The sequence below is a fragment of the Ahaetulla prasina genome, chromosome 4 (genome assembly GCF_028640845.1).
Source record: "Ahaetulla prasina isolate Xishuangbanna chromosome 4, ASM2864084v1, whole genome shotgun sequence".
NCBI lineage: Eukaryota > Metazoa > Chordata > Lepidosauria > Squamata > Colubridae > Ahaetulla > Ahaetulla prasina.
This window is the reverse complement of record NC_080542.1, coordinates 73,685,095-73,707,581: the sequence shown is the minus strand read 5'-3', so window position 1 is coordinate 73,707,581 and position 22,487 is coordinate 73,685,095. Positions and strand designations below refer to the sequence as shown.

At 42.7% G+C, this 22,487-nt stretch overlaps 1 protein-coding gene across 12 annotated transcripts in view; it reads left to right on the top strand.

Moving 5' to 3' along the window:
- Positions 1 to 22,487, top strand: part of BBS9 (Bardet-Biedl syndrome 9) — a 531,293-nt gene that overhangs the window by 349,443 nt on the left and 159,363 nt on the right. The window contains exon 21 of one of the 12 annotated variants that reach the window (XR_009155161.1): positions 16,779 to 16,882. The exons of the other annotated variants lie outside the window; for them this stretch is intronic. The gene's annotated coding sequence lies outside the window, so the exon portion shown is untranslated. The remainder of the gene's footprint in view (positions 1 to 16,778; positions 16,883 to 22,487) is intronic. 12 annotated transcript variants of the gene reach the window in all.

Below are 22,487 nucleotides of genomic sequence, written 5' to 3'. Positions count from 1 at the left end.
ATTTTCTTTCCTACTTTGCTTCAACCCACTCACCCTTATAGCATATTCCATTAATCTATATTGTAATATTATTCTTTCTTCATTTGCCCTATCTATCTTTGCCTGTATATCTTCCATCTTATTATCTAAGTTCCAATTGTTTTGATTTTTTTGAATTTCCTCTATTTTCCTTTGCAACTCTAAATTAGCTTTATTAATTTCTTCAAGATTATCTTCCATCTGAATACAAGAGCTTAATATTTGCGCAATTGCATCTTTTACCATTTTCACTTCCCTCTTCTGCTCTTCCACCACTTCCTTAAAATCCAACATCTCTTTCTCTATTTCATCAAATTTTTGATCTATTTCTAAAAAATGACTCTCCAAAAACTCCTGTAAAGAATTTCTTAATTCCTTTTTGATTTCTTCTTTTAATTTTTGAATCTGAACTGAAGAAATTTCAAAATTTGGCTTCTGGTGGCTCCGCTCTCTCCGAAGGACGCCCTAAGGGCGCCCGCGCTGGGATTCTGTAAAAGCCGACGAAATCAACGGCTGAAAGTACCTTCCCCGGTAAGGAGAAGGGAAAGAGCAGAAGAAGGAAAGGTAGAGCTCTCTCTAGAGGCCCCGTTTGGGGAACTCGAAAGGGAAAGTTCCCTGGAATTCCTTCTGCAAAGCTCCAGCCCCAGTGTGTTTCTGCTTTAAGCAGACAGAGAAGAGAGCGACCACTTCTGCTTCAATTGATTGTTATGGATATTTATAAGCAGACGGAATAAAACACAGGAGATCAGTCATTTAAATTGCAAGTATTAAATCTGACTTCTATTTTTTCTTTTTAAAAAAATTTTTTTTTCCCTCTCATCTACAATCAACACAATGAAATAAAATGGCGTTTACTTGTTGAGAAAGTGAAACTGAATGGAGATTTTATCTTATTGTACTGGACTGTGGATTGTTGGATTATTTTAGGTTGTTTAAGTATTTCATAAGGGGATTTTCAGCAAGAACTTTGCCATGAAGGTTTTTTCAGAAGAATGGATTCGTGACTTTATACAGGATTATACAGAAAGAATGTATTTAATTACTCAACAATACGAATTGGAAAAAAATGGAGGCGTTTTGGATGAGAGTTTGGAGGAAATTAACCAAAGTAATCAGGACTTGGAATATGGAATGGATGTAAAGAAGCCTTTTTTAAAAAGTTTGGATGAAAAGCCTGAATTTGTGCTACAGGAGGCTGTCTCCCGAAATGGAAAAATTCACAGGGTTAATGCTTTTCAAGAGTTCTCTTTTCGGATTGAGGGAATATACGGCAGTAACTCGTGGATTCTTGGACATAAGGAACTATTAGGAAATATTGTGACTGACTTTTCAAAAGGAGTAATGAAGGAAAGACAGAGACTAATGCATCAAAAATGGCAAGAGACAAAAGTATCATTTTTGAAAGAATTTTTTTTTTTGGAAATATTAACAGAAAAAGATTTTAGCGTTTCTGAAAGACAATACGTAAGGAAGATTTGGAAGAAATGGGTTGATTATATGTTTTATAACCATCATAAAAGACTAGATATTTGGATTTATACTGGATTTTGACGAGGAAGGACTAAAGTTGAACAGATATTGTAATTTCCCTGTATTGAAATTTTATAATCTGTTGTATTGAATCTTAAATAGAATATTCTCGAAAGATCTTATGTAAGAAAGACTTGGGGGGGAAATTATATGGTTATAGAAGTTATAAGGGAGATATTCTCTGAACTGGATTGGATTTTTATGCTTTAGCTGGTTTTAAATATTTTAGGATTAATTTGTTCTACTGATCTATATATTTTATTACTGTTTATTGTTAATTTTTTGAAGGATTTTGGTTATGTAAGGAGGAAGTCAGAGCTAGAGAGGGAGAATTGGTATAATAGTTTTGGGGAAAAAAATTTTTTTAGCATATGTTTGTTTTATTTTTAACTATATCTTGTGTTTGTTCCGGGAAGCCACGGGGGGGAGGGGGGAGGGGGTTTGTGAAGGGAGAGGGGTTGGGGGAAAGGGGGAAAAAAATTTTTTGTAAAACTTTTTGAATAAAAAAAAAAAAGAAATTTCAAAATTTTTAGTGACTTTTGGTACTATTTGCTTAAAAGCCATTTTTTTAAAATATAAAAAAAAATGACAAAAAAGAGTTAAAAAAGAAAAATTCAAAAAACTTTTCTTTTAAGTCACTATAATCCCAAAGAAGAAGAAAAAATATAAATCATAAAATTCTCATTTCTTCCATTTAGTCAGTATCTTCCTATATATCTTCTAGTTCCACACTAGCTGTTAGTAAGCATTTCTTTAACTTTCGTTTCCAGTACACATATTCCACAAAACGCCGTTTGCTTTCTTCTCTCCTATCTTCGCAACAAATATATCCTCAGGGGCTTGCAGTCTTCTTACAAACAAATGCTAGAACTCCAGTTTCTGCTCCATCCACATTACAATCCATCATAAATCAATTTCTGCCCTGGAGACTGGACATGATGTTTTTTTCCTGCCAAGGCAGGGCCCCCCCCAGTCCAGAGCTTTTCAGGCTATAGAAGGCGCTCTTCCCTCAAGCCTGTGGCTTTTTTGGGTGTCTCAACTTCAGCCTGAATGCTCATCTCTCCCTTTTTGCCCGAGGGAAGAGATTTTACAAGCTGTCGGATGTGATTTACGATGTCCTGACAGCTCTACAGACTACGAGGTTAGCAGTCTAAACAAGACTGCTTTTTCAACGAAGCGGAGCCAAGCTGGAAGTCCGACAGTGGGCATCCTTGACGTACCCCCTTGGTTATCTGAAATGTGTTGGTGGTATCTCCATTTACCATTACCTTTTCTTTCTGCGTTGTGTATATTGACGCTATCATGTTTTCGAATTTACTTCCCAATTTCATTTTTCTAATTTGCCTAATCATAAATTGCCAGTTTAAATTGTCAAAAGCCTTTTGGGTGTCCAGAAAAACGAGGACCACTTGTTTATCTGGGTGAGCTTCATAATATTCCAATATGTCTACTATTCTTGTATTATCTCATATTTGTCTGTTTGGAAGAAAGCCGTTTTGATCTGGGTGTATAGTACCATTCAATATTCTTTTCAGTCTTTCTGCTATTATATTCATAAATATTTTGTAATCTACATTTAATTGGTCTATAATTTCCAATTTGATTTTTATCTGAACGTTCTTTTGCAATTAAGGTAATGTATGCCTCCCTCCACAAATCCAGTATTTTTGCTTCATACAGTGCTTCATTACATATTTCCAACAACACTGGTTCTATAATCTCACTCATTTTTTATAGACTTCCCCCTGGTGGCCATCCGGTCCTGCTGTCTTGTTCTTAAGTCTTAGGATTGCCACTCTCAATTCTTCTGGCATTATTTTTCTATTTAGCATTATCCCTTTTTCTCTCTCTAATGGTGTAATCCCTTCTTCCAACAAATAATTGTCAATTTTATCCTTTGCTATTTTCTTTTGTTTATAAAGATTCGCACAGTAATTATGTACAATTTTCTTTTTCTCTTCTTCATTGTTTTGTGGGGTCCCCGTCTCATTAAATAATTGTTGGATAATCCTTCCTTCTTTCTCCTTCAATTTGTAGGCCAGCCACCTTCCACTCTTATTATGTTCAAAAAAGAATTGTTTCAAAAATTTTAAATTTCTTGCGACCTCCGCTTGCTCTAAGATGTTTAATTTATGTCTAATATGGGTCAAAGTTTCTTTAACCAGTTCATCTCCTGGTTTTATTTGGAGTTGATTCTCCAATTTTTCAATTTCTTTCATTAGAGTGTTGTGTTTCTTCCATTTTTCCTTATTTTTCCTTGCCATATAGGCTATAGATATTCCCCTTATACGGGCTTTCATAATATCCCATACATTTGTTAATGAGGTATGTTGCTTTTTGTTTTCTTTAAAAAATAATGTCAATTCCTCCATTATCCTTTCAATATATTCCTTTTCCTTTAAGATTTGGGGGTTTAGCGTCCATCTTTTTCTTTTTCTCTAGTGGCCTCTCCAAATTATCTCAAGGGGGTTATGATCTGCCCATATGTTTGGGGAGATCTCAATTTTTTCTATTTCTATATTTTCTTTTGGATGTAGGGTTCTCCACATATCTACCAAATTTAATTCATCTATCATTCTAAAAAAAGTTTTTGATGGTATATTTCTTTTTTTCTTATTATTTTTATCACTGACATAATCTTTTTTATTATTGACTATCCCATTGTAATCACCCACAATACATATATTCCTCTGGCCTGTCACAATTATCTTTTCATGCAATTTCTTATAATACTCCCCCTGGTTTTTGTCAGGTGCATAAATAATTAACAAAATTAGTGTATGCCCTCTTTTTATTTCCATCATTACGGTTCTTCCTTTTGGGTCTGCATATATTTGATTAGCCTCTACTCCTTCCTTAATGTATACTGCCACCCCTTTCTTCTTCTTTTCTGCCAAAGCTGTATAGAGGTTCCCTAGTTTATTGTACTCTAAATATTTTTCATCTTGCTTTCGGATGTGAACCTCTTGGAGGCACACTATGTCTGTTTTTTGTTTAATTAGCTTTGTAAATATCTGTCTCCTTTTTGGCACTGCATTTAGTTCATTATTGATATTAATTTCAAATCTTCCATTCTATTGTCTGTCTATTGAGTATTAGTATCTGTTGGCCTTTGTGACTATTTGCTGTCTTGTTTTTATTCCTCTTACTTCTTGGCTTCCTTTTTCTTCTTTGCTTCTCTCTTCCCGGACTCCTCTTTTGGTTTCCTGACGTTGTAGTGATTCCTCTTCTTGACTCATAGTCTCCAACTCATCCTTACTACTCTGATCTTCTTCATTTCCCATCAATTGGTCGAAAAAGTCTTGTGCTATCTAAACTAAACTATCAATTTTAACCTTCTTGCCTTGCCATGACACAAGCATTCCTTCCGGAAGTATCCGCCTAAACAAAATATTTCATTTATTCAATTGTATTGCCAAGAAATGATAGTCTTTTTACGCTGTTCTCGGACTCTTCTAGGGATTTGCTTCAATGTGATTATTTCCTTCTCTTTGTACATTAATGGTTCTTCTTGGTGATATTGTAGACTATATCCTGGATTTTCTTTCAGACAAATCTAATATGGACTTCTCTAGACAATTCATGGCATCTAGCATAATTCATTTGGATCTGATATCCGATATACCTTGTCCAATTCATTCATAATTTCTTGTTTACCCCTTGTAGAGATTCTGCTATAATGCCTGCCATAATCTGTCCTAGGTCTTCATCCTTTGTCTCTACCACATTTTGGAACCTTAATTAAAATGATGCCCAGTCCATTTCTAATTGGATTACCAACTCTTTGAGATCTTTATTTATTGCCATCATTTTCTGATCTGCCATGTCTATTTTTTTTTTCATTTTGTTCTGTTTTGGCTTCTACTATTTTTATTTTTTGTTCATTCTTTTGAATTGTTTCCTGAATTATTCATTTTATTATCTGATTTCTGAATATTGAGTTTCATTTCTCCGTCATTGCAAGACAAGGTTTCTTGCATCTTTGCCATTGTTTCCGGGGTCAATGTCAGAGTGTTTTGCATTGTTTGCATGTTTGGAGTCATATTAGCTTTTTCCACCTTTGGTAATCCCTCTGTCCACTGTTGGTCTAGTGGGAAGCCATCGCTATCATTGAGTTTGATGCAGGTTTTTTTCCCCTGATTTCAAAGTCATTGTTGTAAAACTGGTAATCTTTTTCAATGCCCTACTTTGTTCTCCCAGTATTCTATAAATGTTTTTCCACACTATCATCAACCATTGACTATCTGTCTTTTTATAGTTGTTGTTGTTGTTATTTTTACTTATTATACGCACACACACACACACACACACACACACACACACACTCACACACATATATCCCCTTTTTTACCCCTCTTATGTTAAAAATTAGCTATTAGGTAATCAATTCCATTAATGTTAACTATCTCTATTCTTAATCAACCTTGACAACTTAATCAACATATATAACAACTAACTATCAACAAAGACAGAAGTAAAGACAAAAGCAAAAGCAAAACCAATGGCTATCTAACTATCAAAGGATGTCTGAGTCTACATATAAATATCAATATTAATACGTATTAATATTAAAATAAGAGTAAATATAAATAATGAATATGGTAGTAAACTTTAGCTTATTTATGTTATGACATAAATATTACTATCAATAATCTATGTAGATTAAACAGAATATACCAACTAGGTTTTAAATTATATCAATATTCAGGCCTATATAGGTATAAAAGTGGGTGTTGATAATCAGTATATATCTATAATTAGTATATATCTAAAGTTAATTATAAATTTAGTTATCAATTTGCACAGAAAGGTAATTACAATTATCAATGTATTAACAATTCAGAGTATCGATAGAATTGAGTATAAAACAGGTTATAAACAGATAAATATATCCAAATTTTTAAGTGGTTAGATACAAATACAAAAATATTATAGTTTAACTCTCCCTAAAATACGTTTTTTATCAATATTACTAATTCATAAGTACTTACAATTACCACTATTATTTGTATATAAAATATATAGGTATAATTGATCCTTTAGGTCTTCTTAATTAGCTTGGAAATAGTCAATAAGAGATAATAAATATGCCTTAAATGCAGAGTTCAAATATTTAATTCTAAGAGAGTATGAATCATTGCATCTTCTTCCGATTATAACTCTTTTTACTCCTCCTGAGTCTTTACTATCTCAATTATATTTATTATAAATTATTATTGTCTTTTTCCACCTTTATTCAGCCTCGGGGTTTTCTGGTTCTTCTGTTCAAAAGTTCTGTTAAAGTGGCAGGTTCTTTCTCAACTTTTTGGCTCGGGTGTTCATCTCCTCAAGCCTCTCTTGCCGTCATGGCGTGTCTTTGTCTGCTCTCACCACTTTTCTTTTTCTCCTTTCTTTTCCTGTCACTCTAGGATGCCAGCTTTCTCTCCTTCTTCACTTCTACTTTCCTTCAATTTCTCACCAGAATGTCTCCCCTTCTCACTGCTGTATCACTGTCACAAACGCTTTTGTCTTTCTTTTTCTTCACCACTTTAGCGGTTAGATGAATTATGCTGAATCACTGCTCCTCCTGCTGAGTCACCACCCGCTCCCACAGCTAGAGTTTCCTTTTAACCAAGTAAACAGGACTTACTTTTCCAAGCGATTGTCAGCCCTGCAGTTTTCAGGATAATCAGCCATTCCAAATGTCTCACAGTCTGCTATGAAAATCTTCTCTTCCCTTTGCTCTCTGGATCATCGCAGCCTCGGGTCTGCCATAACACAATGGCAGACACATTCATGTTGGTTTGACAGGGGTGTCCTTCCGTGCAACAAGTGATCGCCTTTCACTTTGTTGCACTCTGGACTTCCCCTCTAGGCTGCATAGCCCTCCAGGCTCTTTGCACCCAGAAAGGTCCCCAAAATGTGAACAATTCGGGTTCTAGGAACGGAGACCATTCACTTTCCCCCACACTGCTAGATGATTCCAACCAGAACGAAGTATTAATATTAACAGTGTGTTAAAAGATATTGTGAATTTAAAATATTAAGTTTTAGAAATGGTAGGGACTTTGAGATATACACTCCCATATAGATTGAATGTTGTTAATAATTGGTGTTATTTGTAATCCTATACATTTGGAATATTTATGTTATGATGGAATAATGAGTGATTTTTAAAATATTGAATGACAATATTTACTAAGGGATAATAAATACAGGGTGTGAAGAAATGTTATTTATGCTTAAATGAATTAAAGAGAAAATGTAAAAGGAATATGAAATGAGACTATTGTTTGAAATTGGAAGATTACAATTCTACATATTATTTGTATTATTATTATTAACATTGTATAAAAAAGACTTGACCTAATCAATGTACTGTCCACAAAATATTTATGTTTATATTGGAAAAATAAAAACTTAATAATAAAAAAAGGAATAAAACACAGACACACTAATTCGTATACAGCAGCTGAGAATGGTGTAGTTGAGAGGCGGAATGGAGTCTTACAAGCCATGAAGGATTCACTGCTGGAGGACTCTGGTCTGACCAGGTCATATTGGGGTTGACTGCTGTTGACTGCTAATTATTTAATCAATAGGCTGTGGAGTTAATCTATTAATGATACTCCATATGCAGTGTTGGGAGAAAGCCATCTCTGGCACATTTAAGGGTTTTTGGAAGCAATGCATGGGTGCATATTCCAAAAGCAGTCAGAAGAAAAGGACACCCAAAATCTAGAAAGCTCAGGTTTATGGACTATGAGCCAGGCTCAAAGAGCTATTGCTTTAGCGATGGGAGCAAGAGAATAGTGATTTCCAGATCTACTAGCTTTGCAGACCAAAATTGGAACAGAACTGATGCCAATTTTTGGAAGGATTCACTTAGTGATGGTGATCCACTTAATGACCGTAACTCACTTAGTGTCAGTAACTCATTTAGTGATGGTGTCAGCGTTCAGAGAGGAGAAGCTGAAAAAGATGTGAAGAAGAGAGGGTTGAAACAGCAGCAGTCAATGCCATGCAGGTCAGAATGATGGAACAAGGGGATTCAACCTGACAGGCATTCTGCTAGTGAAGTTAAAGTCTGTAATGTATGGTATGAGCCAAGAAACTATAAGAAAGTGTTGGCATTATGTAAAATTGAACAAATAAAGTGGAAAGAAGCCATGGACAAGGAAATGAAATCCATGGGTGAACATAAAGTGTTCACATCTATGACTTTGCCACAGAGTTGCAAAGCTGTAGGATATAAGTGGGTATACAAAAAGAAAGTGATACCCAATAATGAGATACAATATAAAGCAAGGTTAGTGGTACAAGGTTTTTCACAGATGAAAAACGTGCACTATGATGAGGTATTCACGTCTACAGCAAAGAGTGAAAGCATAAGGCTGGCTTTAGCATTGTCAGGTATGTGGCCATAAAATTTGGCATTTTGACATAACTACTGCATAACTCAATGCAGAATTAGAGAAAGAAATTTACATGGTTCAAGCACCAGGGTATGAGAGTAAAAAGCCTAACATGGTGTATAAATTGAACAAGGCCATTCATGGGCTGTAGCAGCCAGGAATTGTAATATATGTTTAGATACTGCATTGAAAGATCTTGGGTTCAAGAGTTACAAGGCTGATGGTTGCACATACCCTGGAAAGTTACAAGGTGGGGATTGTCAGCTTATTGGCATTTGTTTCTTTGTTTCATTGCAAAGGATATATCACAGTAAAAGGGATTCTCGGGTATTTGGAGGGAACCATGAATTTGGGTCTTCTAATTCAGGTATCTGAAGAATATTAATGTAATTTGGATTTAGTCTATTCCATCATGAAGGGAGGAATGTCAGTATATTCATGACTGGCAGAGACATAACAAGGTCAACCAATGTATAGGCATAGAAACAAGGTCAGCCAATGGGAATTGTTTGAAAACTGAAACAGTATTTGACTGAAACAGCAAGGAGCCTGGGTGTGGCTTAGGCTTAGTTTAACTGCCCTGTATAGAGGAGGTTCTCTTTGTCTGTATTAAGCTCTGAGCTCTGAAGCTGCAAACTAGTCTGCAACTTTGAACTGAAACTGTTCTCTCCTCTGCCTGTGTTTGCTTGTCATCTCTGCCACGTTAAAAGAACCACTCTTGGTATTGTATATATGTCTCATGTATTATTATGTATATAAAGAGAAGTTAATGAATCCTGCTGCATCAGTTACCTGTGTGTGCTTTCTGGATTTGATTGCTGCAACAAACTCTGACAATCTGGTGGGGTCTAGAGGAGCCTTTTCTAGAGGCATACTAGAAGGATTTCAAAACCTAGTTCTACCAGCTGTTTTGGAGCACCAATGGGAGCACTATATGGTGGAAATGGCTGATGGGGTAAAAGAGAGGATCCCACCCATGATCATAAATTGTAAAATCAGTCAGTCAGATGATTAACCCAATTTTATGAGTTTTTTGTGATAGTCATAAGTACAGATGCCATAGTCCATTGTTTGTTATGGGGTGGTTTTGCCAAAACTCAGAAATGCCAGTTTTTGGCAAAACTTCTTAAAACATTGTCACGTTATTGAGGGAAGTTGCAGATGGCCATAAATGTGGGTATGTTGCCAAGTGCCCAAAGTGTAGTCATGTGGCTGCTCAGGGAAGCAACCATCAAAACTTCACATCTGGCTCATAAATCTCCTTTTTCAGGTAGGTTGTGATTTTGGATTGTCACTAAGTGACCAGTTGTAAGTAGAGGAGCATCTGATTTTTTTTCATGCTTATGTGTATAGCAATAGATATATGTATCTGATAAAATGAATTTATATATATTAAAGATGCATTCTGATGAGTTAGTGATTACGTATTAGTGATTACTTTTAAAAATCTAGCATGTTTTTTAGCATGCTATAGTACTGTTGCTGAAAGGAGCTGGATTCTATATATTCTCTAGACCCCCTTGGAAAAGGTATATACTAGTCAAATATTATTATTGTATGAAAATTCCATGCTCTTATTTTCAAATAATATTTATTATCCAACATGGTACACACACATACATACACACACAGCATATATAGTACAGAAACTTTTAAATCTTACACTGAGAAAAGTTCATTAATCTAAAAATTGAAATTTCTTTTCAATTTTCTTTTCAATTTAATTTGTTTGCGAGATTCATTTTTTCCTAGCACAATATTATTTAGCACAATATTATTACAACAGCTTTAGTTATTGCTAACGAACATTTTATTTTTTTGATATTTTGTTCTAGGGCAATATGCATTCAGAATGCACATTAGAGGACATAGTGATAAGGAAAAAAGCAAGCTAATATTTTATCTTCCGTAAATGTTCCAGAAACTGGACATCACATGTTAGTAACATTTCTGTGAAACTTATCATAAAAATATTACTGGTTAAATTATCTCTCAAGTGAACTTGACTGAAGCCATCTTGTGCTGCCTCAAAGTTGCCATGAAGCCTGAAAGGGAGAAGGGAGTGGAAAAGTAGATAGCCCAGCTAACAAAAAGTTTTCCTGTGGGAACCAAGATCATCATAACAGGTAGCTGTTGAAGGAGGAGAGGAGTCTGCCAGCTACATTCATTGGTCAATGTGACTGGTGACACCTGGGAGTGAGGATTCTTATCCTTTTAATTAGGGGAAAACTGCAGGAACCTTTAGAGTTGGTTTTCACCAGCTCTGCTGATGTGATGAATCCAATAAACATGTTCTTTGAGGAATCTACCTGCCTTGGAGTTCTGCTTTCAGTGGGTGTGTTACTCACAATGCTGTCATTAAAACAACTCTCTTAACTTCCCGTTCTAACCGGAGTGTCTCTCTGGGATCCTGAGCCCCAGATGCTCACCTGATTTCTCGAGGGAGCAGTGAAGCAGTGAAGGAAAACTATGGAGATGGAGAAGCCGGGGGAGGGAGCCTCCAGTGCAACCCCTACAGAGAGCCTGCAAACCCCCATGGAGGGCCTGAAGACGCTAATGGCCACCTGGGACCTATGCTGGGCTGAAGAGGACCTCAGACGCCAGGGCTTCATTCAGAGGCTTGGGATGGAGTTCTCACTGTCATCCACATGGGAATCAGCCTCCTTTGCCCCGCACTAGAGAGAGAGAAGACCTCCTGAGCTACACAAGTCTGGAGAATGGAGATACCTGACAGCTTACCCAGGGCAGATGGTGGAATGGAGATACCAGACAGCTTACCCCTGCAGGAGAGGTTTGACCAGATGAAAATCGAGAGGATGGGGCAGGTGTGCAGGTTCGAATGGCCCGGCATCATGAGCCAACCTGCCTTGACATTCCCATTCCACCATGGACTGGCTCCAGCAGCAGCAAAACAGCCGGTAGCTCTCCTCTGCCACAGTCAGTGCAGTTGAGCCCAACCCTGCAACGAAGCCCACCATACTTCTATTAGGTGATGAACCTGCCCAGCCAGGTGCATTACCTCCTGGGATGGCAGGGTACCCCACCTTGGGCATACTACTCTGGGGCCAATTGGGTCCCTGACTGTTGGCTCCCAGCTTGGCCACTGCCGCAACGCTATCCTCCTCCTCACCTAGCTGCACCTCCTCCTATGAAAGCCACCCTTGACAGGGACTGGCTTTCTTTCTGAATCAGGTGTGGGTTCATATAGATGACCATGCAGCTGACCACTAGAGTGGCCAAGCAATAGTCCACACAGTGACAGCAAACCTGGAGGGGGAAGCAGTGGAGTGGGTGACCCAACTCCATGATGAGGACATGCTAGAACTGGGGAACATTGACACCTTCTTTCAAGAGCTGAGGACAACTTCCAGGCCGTGCAAGCTGAAGCTGAAATCCATGAACTAAAACAAAGGGACCAGCCCATCAGAGAGTATGTCCAAGAGTTCTGGAGAATGGCTGGGAGGCTGCAGCAGTGGCTGGAGAGGCTACCGGTCTATTTCTTCAAAGAAGGCTTGGACCATAAGCTTCTAAATGCGTATGTTTACCGAGGGGTCCCTGACCAGATCCATTAGTGATACTGGATGGCAGTAGCAATGTACCTTGAGCTCAAGCAATGCAAGTGACACAGAACCACAGAACCAAAGCCAAGGACCCAACTGGAGAAGCGACAACTGGGGAAGCGATCAACCCCCGGTCAATCTACATATCCCTCCAGCAGAGCTCTGGGACTGCCATCAAATGCTTCTACTGTAGCCAGCAAGGCCATTGGGCTGTCAAGTGCTTTGCCCCCACTCCCCAGTCAAGGGAGAAGCCACCGGAGCCTACCAAGGCAACAAAAGCCGAGAGAGGGGTGGAAGTTTGCCTGCCAAGCCATTGACATCTCTCCTACCATAAGTGAGGGGGAGAGAACTCCGGCTAGGGACATCCAACAGCCAGTACCCTATGGCAGTGATGATGAGGGTAAGGACAACCCAATGGTAAGTGAAGCCATCCACCCCTTTGCCATCCCAGTGGAAATCATAGCACTGAAATCCAGAGCCCAGGGAAATGTAGAAGTCATAATAGACTTGAGGTGCACCATCTACCTAATCCATTTGCAAACTGTCCTGAAGCTAGGGATCAGAGTGAAAACCCTGATCCGACCTATAAAATTTGAACAGGTCAATGGATCATTGATAGGGGAGTCCCCACCAAGCTCCTCACCGAACCAGTGAGGCTAGAGATGGGCAGGCACTGGGAAAACATCCACTTTGTGGTGGCACCAAAAATGACTGAAACGGTGATCCTCAAACTGTCCTGGCTAGACAAGTGACCCCCCCCAAATCTGGTGGGAAGTGGGGGAAGGAAACTAAGGCTAGGGATAGGCCCCCTCCCCCTCCCAGCAGTCCCAAGAGGAGAGCTGTCCAGCAGCAGAAGAACACTAAGCGACATGATAAAGCGGAAGCCACAACTGATCAGGAATCCCCTTATTTCCAATGAATACCAAGACCTCACAGAAGTTTTCAAACAGGCAGAGTGCAACACGCTGCCCCCTCACTGGCCCACCAACTGTGCAATAGAGATTGTGCCAGGGGCGAAGCTACCCAAACCGAAGCAGTACTCCATGACTCTGAGGGAAATGAAGGAATTAAGGGAGTATATCAATAAATTCAAATCTTTATTGTCAGTGCACAATATATGTGCAATGAGATTGGTTGAGCTCCCTCAGTGCAACCCCCCAACACAATACAACTCACAGTGAAGACATAAAATCCTTAACCCAATAAGTCATATTAACAAAACACCCAGTCCTATTGCACCAGTGTGAACATGTTAAATATTGTGCCGGCCCTGCAGTCCATCGTACTACATAGTTATGATGTTATTTCCATTTAGGAGTTTGAAAGCTCATGGATAAAAACTGTTCTTCAGCCTGTTTGTACGGCTGGCTATACTTTTATATCTCCTTCCCAATGGTAGGAGGGTAAAGAAGTGATGACCAGGGTGAGAGTCATCCCTGAGAATTTTCTTCACTCTTCTAAGGCAGCAAGCCCTAGCGATCTCATCTAGTGGTATCAGGGGACAGTCCACAATGTTTTGTGCTGTGCTCACCACCCTCTGTAATGTTTTTCTATCTGTGGCTGTCAGACCAGCATGCCATACCGTGATGCAATAAGTGAGGATGCTTTCTATTGTGGACCAGTAAAAGGAGGTAATCAATTGTTGTTCCACCCTGTTTTTACGCAAGACCCTAATGGAGTCTCTGTTGGGCCTTCCTGACCACCTGGATCATGTTGTTTTTCCAGGTGAGGTCTTCATTGAGATGGACTTCTAGGAATTTAAAGGAGGAAACTCTCTGTACACAGTCCCCCTCAATGTAAAGTGGGGCAGGTTCTTTTCTCTTCCTCCAGAAGTCCACCACCATCTTCTTGGTCTTGCTGATGTTCAGGTGCAGGTTGTTTTTTAAGCACCATGTAGAACGTTTTTGAACCTCCCCCTGTACGCTGTTTCGTCTCCACCTGTAATAAGATCCAGTATGGTAGTGTCATCTGTGAACTTAATGATCACAGTAGATGGGTCTGATGGTACACAATCATGTGTGTACAGTGAATACAAGTAGCAACTGATCACATAGCCCTATGGGGAGCCAGTGCTAAGTTTAAAACCTGGCCAGAGGGTTCACATAGCCAGCAAAGTCTAGGGTGGCCACATCAGTGCTGTTCAAAGAGAAAAAGGACGGGTTGATGACTTTAATGGGGTCTGCATGGAAAATATGTACCCACTCCCCCTAATGAAAGACATGATAGCAAAGAGGAAAATCTTCACCAAACTAGATCTACAAGAGGCATACTACTGAATGAGAATCAAGGAAAGGGACGAGGTCTTTGTATACTTAGTATCAGGGTTCCAAGTAATAATCCTATAGCAAGCAAAACTGTAAGGCAGCTGAATTCCTCAAATAATAACTTTATTGGAAATAATCATATTGGCACAGATCTGGTGAAAAAAACAACTCTGAAGGTTCCCGTGGTTTTCACCTAATTAAAAGAGAAAGTTTTCCCACAACCCCAAAGAACCAGTCACATGGTCCAATCAAGATGCTGTCTGGTCATCTGGTTACCTCACTCCTCCTTCCACAGTCCAGGTGTGAGAATGTCCTTGGTTCCCAAGAGAAAGTATATTATTTTGGCTACACAAACCCAGCTTTCTCTAATCCCCCCTTCTTATCCCACAGCTCCAGTGTGGCAACACTGAATCTCCAAGATTGCTCTGGTCAAGTCAGCTTCAAGGTTAACAGGCTGCCCCTCTCAGTTGAAGAGGACTACCTGCAAGACAAAAGTATAAAGGGAGAAGTTAGTCAAGGCTCAACTCAACTCCCTGTCAGATCTCTAAAAGTGATACTGCCATTCAGTTGGGAGAAGGGGGGACTTGGATTCATTTTATTAGCATTGCCTGTGTCAACAGATATTTTACAACCTATATCCTGGTGCCAAATGCCCTGAGATCTCTTTAAGTTTGGGGAATGTTTATGACAGCCATGCGGGCTGTTTCACTTTAAAGGATAATGGAGGATAACAATGGGAATACATGCTTATCCAGTTCTCAGGGCAACTGGTAAAGAAAACATCTTCACACTTGTGTATTGGCTAAAATCTGCATTCTGGCTAAAGGGAGAGGTCTCTACTGCTTTAATCCTACTTGTCTTGGGTATTCAGACATTGAATCCATTGCTATCACTTCTGCTTAATAAAAGGTTCCTTTTGAAATATTCCGTTTCAAGAATGTTCACTTTCTTATGTTAGGCAATCCTTACACACACACTCCTTCTCTTCCTCTGGAGGTCTCTTGGGAAACTCGTCATGAAACTATTTGACCAACCTATCTGCCTTTACATCCCAGCTCTTGACCCATATGGCCTCAGATAGGAGGTATTCCTTCTATTACACAAGGTACTGCAAACGGCCCCTATGCAATTTTGAATCCAGAATTTTCATTACCTCATAATGTCCCACTGCCCCACTATTGGTTTCAGGGCTGCCTGATCTACCAGTCTGATCAGGGAGCCTACCGCTGGCTTTAAAAAGCTGCTGTGAAAGACTGGATGCACTTTCCTTAGCAGACGAGGAAGGCTAAACCATACCTTAACAGGGTTCATTACTTGCATTATAGGGAAAGGTCATATAAACTTAGATCTAGCTTTTTGCACAGGTATTTTAGCCTTAGATATTTGGTTGAGAGGTAAACTTTGCTTTGAACCCAGAATGGCTCTTGGGGGCTGGGGCGCTTGTCAGCTTGCACTTTATGAGTTTTTGCCTCTTCTCACAAAGCCAGTTTGGTATTTCCCACCATCAGAGACTCCATTCACTCATTTAGTGACATGGAGGAGGGGGGGGCTCCCTAGGGAGCTTAGGCATGGGGATGAATTCCATGCTATTGGAGACCTGAAAAGGGGTCAGGCCAGTGCTGCTGTGTACCACATTATTGTGTACCACATTATTGTAAGCCACCTCAGTTGCTTAACTCTGCCCTGTTGGACTGCTGGTAATTGACATAGCATCTTAAGTACTGCTCTATCATGGCATTTGCGCATTCTGCTGCACAGTTGATACTTTGATGGAAAGCTGAGCTAAGTCCCTGCAATGGACCTAACGAACACTCTTCAGAATTTTGCTGTGAATTGGACACCCCTATCAGAAATAATTCTGCAGGGAATGCCATGCAAACTATGCATTTGTTTTATAAACAATCTGGCCAGCTTTTTTTGCTGACGGGAGCCCCCAGGCAAGCAGTGAAATGGGCTTGTTCTGAAAATAAATCTATTGTGGTCCAAATGACTGTATTTCCCCCACTTTCTAGGAGCGCTACAGTGAAGTCCATGGCAGTCTCCTCCCAGGGCCTGAGGGGTCTGCCACCTGCTGCAGTAGCCCTGGAGGTTTTCCTGGCCTTTTCTTCATGACTGCGTAAGTGGCACAGCTCTTGATGTGGTCCTCAATGTCCCTTCTGCCTTCTGGCCAAGTGCAGGATTTAAGTAACCAAAGTGCTCCTCCTGCTTAGAGTTATGGCTCTGCTGAAGAACTTGGAGTCACAGGCTTGTGGGAATGTACAACTTTGAACCTTTCCAGGCTAGTCCATCTCTTAGGGTCAGTGCCTCCTTGTTGTCATTGTACCATAGGTTGGCTGGCAGTTCGTCCCTCAGTCTTTGGGTCATCCCATCCTCACTTGTAGGTCCTGTCATCTGGCCTGCCCGTGGGTCATGGCTTGCAAGGCAGGTTGGGAGGGAGGAATCATGGCATGGACCACCTCTTCATGTTTGCTGTCATTTGTGGTTTGCGTGATAGGACATCTGCCAGGATGCGTCCCCCCCCACCATGAATGTACTTCAGCTTGGAAGTTGAACTGTTTGAAGTACTGTGCCCAGTGGACTTGCTTTGGGGAAAGCCTTTGTGGGTTTTTTAGTGCCTCTAGGTTCTTATGGTTAGTCCACACTTCAAATGGGGCATGACTGACTTCAAGGAAGTATCTCCAGCTCAACAGACTGTGTAGGCTTCTTTCTCTTACACACCCACCTCCTCTCAGTGTCCATCAATTTTTGGAGGCGTATGCGCTGGTTGCCAGTTCCCATTAGCATTCTTCTGGAGGAGAACTGCAATGGCTACATCACTGGGGTGACCTTGGATGATGAAGGGCTGTTCTGGATCAGGGTGCCTGAGAATTGACTCCTTGGCAAACAAGGCCTTCATATCCTCAAAAGCCCACTGGCATTTTAAAATCCAGTTTAGGGGTTGGCTTGGATGTGGTTCTGCAGATTCCCCCCCCACCCCTGGGCAGGGTGAAGGTGAAGGATGGGATGAATTGCCTGTGGAGTTGGTGAACCCCAAGAAGCTCTTAAGCTGCTTTTGGGTGCAAGGGGGTTGCCAGTCTAAGACCACTTTAACTTTAGCTGGGTCTATTTCAACCCCCTCGTTTGACACTTTTGACACAGGTAGTCCAGGCTTGTCTTGTGGAATTCACATTTTGACAACTTCATGTATAGCTTATCCGCAAGGAGTTTTTTCAGGACTTGGCATACCAGTTTGACATGCTGTTCTAAGGTTGCAGTGAAAATTACATTCAAGTAGATGAGGACTCCTTTATACAGTGCTCATGTAGTACCTCATTTATTAACTGCATGAAGACTGACAGGTCCCCTTGTAATCTGAAAGTCATTACTTTGAATTGGAAGCTGCCTAAAGTTAAAAACAATTTTCCATTCATCACCTTCCTTTATCTGCACCCTGTAGTATGCCTCCTGCAGGTCTAGTGTGGTGAACACCTTCCCTTTTGCTAAGTGTGCTAGCATGTCTTTCATGTGGGCAATGGATAGGTATTTTCCATCCACATGACATTAATACCTCTAAAATCAATGTATAATCTCATTGACCCATCTTTTCTTTTTTAAGAGGACTGGGGTGGCTACTCTTGATTTAGCCAGTTGTATGAATCCTTGGGCCAAATTAGTGTCATTGTAGTCCCTTAATTCAGTCATGTCTTTTTGGGGTCATGGAGTACATCTTCAGTTGGGCAGTTTGGCTCCTGGCACAAACTCTATGGCACAATCTGTGGGGTGGTAAAGCAGTAGGGCATTGCATTCCTCCCCACTAAAACACTTCAGGCAAGTCACTATATTCTCTGGGGATTTGGGGCCTTCCTGGATGTGGTTTATTTATTTATTTATTTATTTATTTAATCGTATTTATATACCGCCCTATCTCCCGAAGGACTCAGGGCGGTTTACAGGCACTTAAAAAACACATAAACACATAAATACAATATAAAAACAATTAAAAAACTTATTCTATAAGCCCGTTAATTAAAATATAAAAATAAAACCCAATTAAAACCCATAAATTTAAAATCTAGCTCAGTCCTGCACAATTAAATAAGTATGTTTTAAGCCCGCGGCGGAAGGTCCGAAGGTCCGGAAGCTGACGAAGTCCGGGGGGTAGTTCGTTCCAGAGGGTGGGAGCCCCCACAGAGAAGGCCCTTCCCCTGGGCGTCGCCAGACGACATTGCCTCGCTGACGGCACCCTGAGGAGACCCTCTCTATGAGAGCGCACGGGTCGGTGAGAGGTATTCGGTAGCAGTAGGCGGTCCCGTAAATAACCCGGCCCAATGCCATGGAGCGCTTTAAAGGTGGTCACCAAAACCTTGAAGCACACCCGGAAGGCCACAGGTAGCCAGTGCAGTCTGCGCAGGATGGGTGTTATGCGGGAGCCACGAGGGGCTCCATCTATCACAGCCGCATTCTGGACTAACTGTAGCCTCCGGATGCCCTTCAAGGGGAGCCCCATGTAGAGAGCATTGCAGTAATCCAGGCGAGACGTCACGAGTGCGTGAGTGACCGTGCATAGGGCATCCCGGTCCAGAAAGGGGCGCAACTGGCGTACCAGGCGAACCTGGTAGAACGCTCTCCTGGAGACGGCCGTCAAATGATCTTCTAGAGACAGCCGTTCATCCAGGAGGACGCCTAAGTTGCGAACCCTCTCCATCGGGGCCAATGACTCGCCACCGATGGTCAGCCGCGGATTTAGCTGACTGTACCGGGATGCCGGCATCCACAGCCACTCTGTCTTGGCGGGATTGAGCTTGAGCCTGTTTCTCCCCATCCAGACCCGCACGGCCTCCAGACACTGGGACAGCACTTGATAGCTTCGTTGGGGTGGTCCGGTGTAGAAAAGTACAGCTGGGTGTCATCCATACAGCTGGTACTTCACACGAAACCACTGATGATCTCACCCAGCGGCTTCATGTAGATGTTAAACAGTAGGCGAGAGGATCGACCCCGCGGCACCCCACAAGTGAGGCGCCTCGGGGCCGACCTCTGCCCCCCTGTCAACACCGACTGCGGCCGGTCGGAGAGATAGGAGGAGAACCACCGATAAACGGTGCCTCCCACTCCCAATCCCTCCAACCGGCGCAGCAGGATACCATGGTCGATGGTATCGGAAGCCGCTGGGAGGTCTAATAGGACCAGGGCAGAGGGACAACCTCATCCCTGGCCCTCCAGAGATCATCCACCAACGCGACCAAAGCCGTCTCCGTGCTGTAACCGGGCTGGAAACCGGACTGGAACGGGTCTAGATAGACAGTTTCATCCAGGTGCAAGGGAAACTGATATGCCACCATACTCTCTACAACCTTCGCCGCGAAGCGAAGGTTGGAGACCGGATGATAATTACCTAAAACAGCCGGGTCCAGGGAAGGCTTCTTAAGGAGGGGCCTCACCACCGCCTCTTTCAAGGCGGCCGGGAAGACGCCCTCCACCAAAGAAGCGGTCGTAATCGCCTGGAGCCAGCCTCGTGTCACCTCCTGAGTGGCCAGCACCAGCCAGGAGGGGCACGGGTCCAGTAAACACGTGGTGGCATTCAGCCTACCCAACAACCTGTCCATGTCCTCGGGAGCCACAGGGTCAAACTCATCCCAAACAATATCGCCAAGACCACTCTCGAGCATCTCACCCGCATCACCGCAATCTTGGTCCAGACCATCCCGAAGCTGAACGATTTTATCGTATAGATAACCGTTAAACTCCTCAGCACATCCCTGCAGCGGGTCATCCCGCTCCCCCTGGTGTAGGAGGGAGCGAGTCACCCGAAACAGGGCGGCTGGGCGGTTATCTGCCGATGCAATGAGGGAGGAGGCGTAGCTACGCCTCGCTTCCCTCAATGCCACTAGGTAAGTCCTAGTATAGGACTTCACTAGTGTCCGATCAGCTTCCGAACGGCTAGACCTCCAGGAACTCTCTAGGCGTCTTCTCCGGCGCTTCATCCCTCTCAGCTCCTCGGAGAACCAAGGAGCCGGTTGGGACCTGCGCCAGGTCAGAGGCCGCAAAGGCACGACACGGTCTAAGGCCCCCGCCGCGGCCCGTTCCCAGGCCGCAACAAGTTCCTCAGCCGAGCCGTGAGCCAGACCCTCAGGAAATGGCCCAAGCTCCATCCGGAACCCATCCGGGTCCATCAGGCGCCTGGGACGGAACCAACGTATCGGCTCCGTCTCCCTGCGGTGGTGAATGGCGGTCAGAAAGTCCAGGCGAAGAAGAGAGTGATCTGACCATGACAAAGGTTCAGTGACTATTTCCTTTAAGTCCAGATCTCTCAACCACTGACCAGAGAGAAAATCAGGTCCAGAGTGCCACCCCAATGTGAGTAGGGCCATCAACTACTTGGGTCAGGTCCAAGGCCGTCATGGAAGCCGTGAACTCCCGAGCTGCCGTCGATGACGAGCCGGAAGATGGCAGTTAAAGTCCCCATGACTAAAAGTCTGGGGTCTCAACTGCCACCCCAGCCAGCACCTCCAGGAGCTCGGGCAGGGCAGCTGTCACGCAGCAAGGAGCCAGGTACGTGATCAGCAAACCCATCTGACACCTACGACCCCATCTCACAAAGAGGGATTCGCACCCGGCAATCTGAGGTACAGTGGTCTCCCTCGGCTCTAGACTCTCTCTAATCACAACCGCCACCCCCCCACCCCTACCCTGGGCCCTCGGCTGATGGAATGCACGGAAACCCGGCGGGCACATCTCAACAAGGGGCACGCCCCCTTCAGTGCCCAACCAGGTCTCCGTAATGCCCATAAGGTCCGCGGAACCCTCCTGTATAAGATCACAGACAAGGGGGGCTTTGTTCACCACGGACCGAACATTGCACAACATCAACCGAAGGCCCAAGCTCTGAGGATCCTGACCATCCGGGGAATGGGAGAAGTCCAAGGGGTCGGAGCGCGTGATCGCTTTCAAACATCGAGCACGTGCTCCCGGAACTTGATATGACCCCTCGCTTCCGCCATACCTGCCTCTCCCACTTACCGTGTCGATAGAACCACCCTCACAGATAGGAACACACTCCTCCCCCATAACCTCCGAACCTGATAGAGAAAAACCGCCGCGAGCATGTGCAGGAACTGGCCCCCTACCCGACGGGTTACCCCCATTACCCGCCCTTACCCTCCCACCCCTTAAAAATTCCCTCTCTAAAAAACCCCACAAGCTCTTCTTTTTCGCATGCCACCTCTGTGGGTCCCAAGACCCGTCATGGAGGCCGGCCCTCGGTAGCGAGGAGGGCCATTCCTGCGAGGCGGGGGCACCTCGCAGGCGCAAGAGTTCACAAGAAGTATAACGCGTAGCAGCAACCCTACCCCAAGCCGAAGAACTTGGTAGTTCTTCGGTTTAGCTCTTTTCTTGTTCTCTGGTAGCAGCTGTTTTTTCGCACTCTAGCAGCCTTACTGCTCCTTCTCCTGCAGGGTCAGGAGGGGGGAAAGGGCCTAGTCTCAGCTTTATTTTCCGGTAGCTGTCTTCCCACGAGATGGTTGAACACTATTTGTCCAACCTTGCCAGCCCCAGGATGACTGTTTCAGTCATTTTTGGTGCCACAACAAACTGGGTGAACTCCCATCTCCAGCTGTATGGGTTCAGTGGCAGGGGCTCCCCCAATTAGTGACTCATTGACTTGTTCGAAGTTTATGGGGCTGGATAAGGGTTTAGTCTGAATGCCTAGCTTCTATCCCATGTCTATGACAGCCTCTACTTCC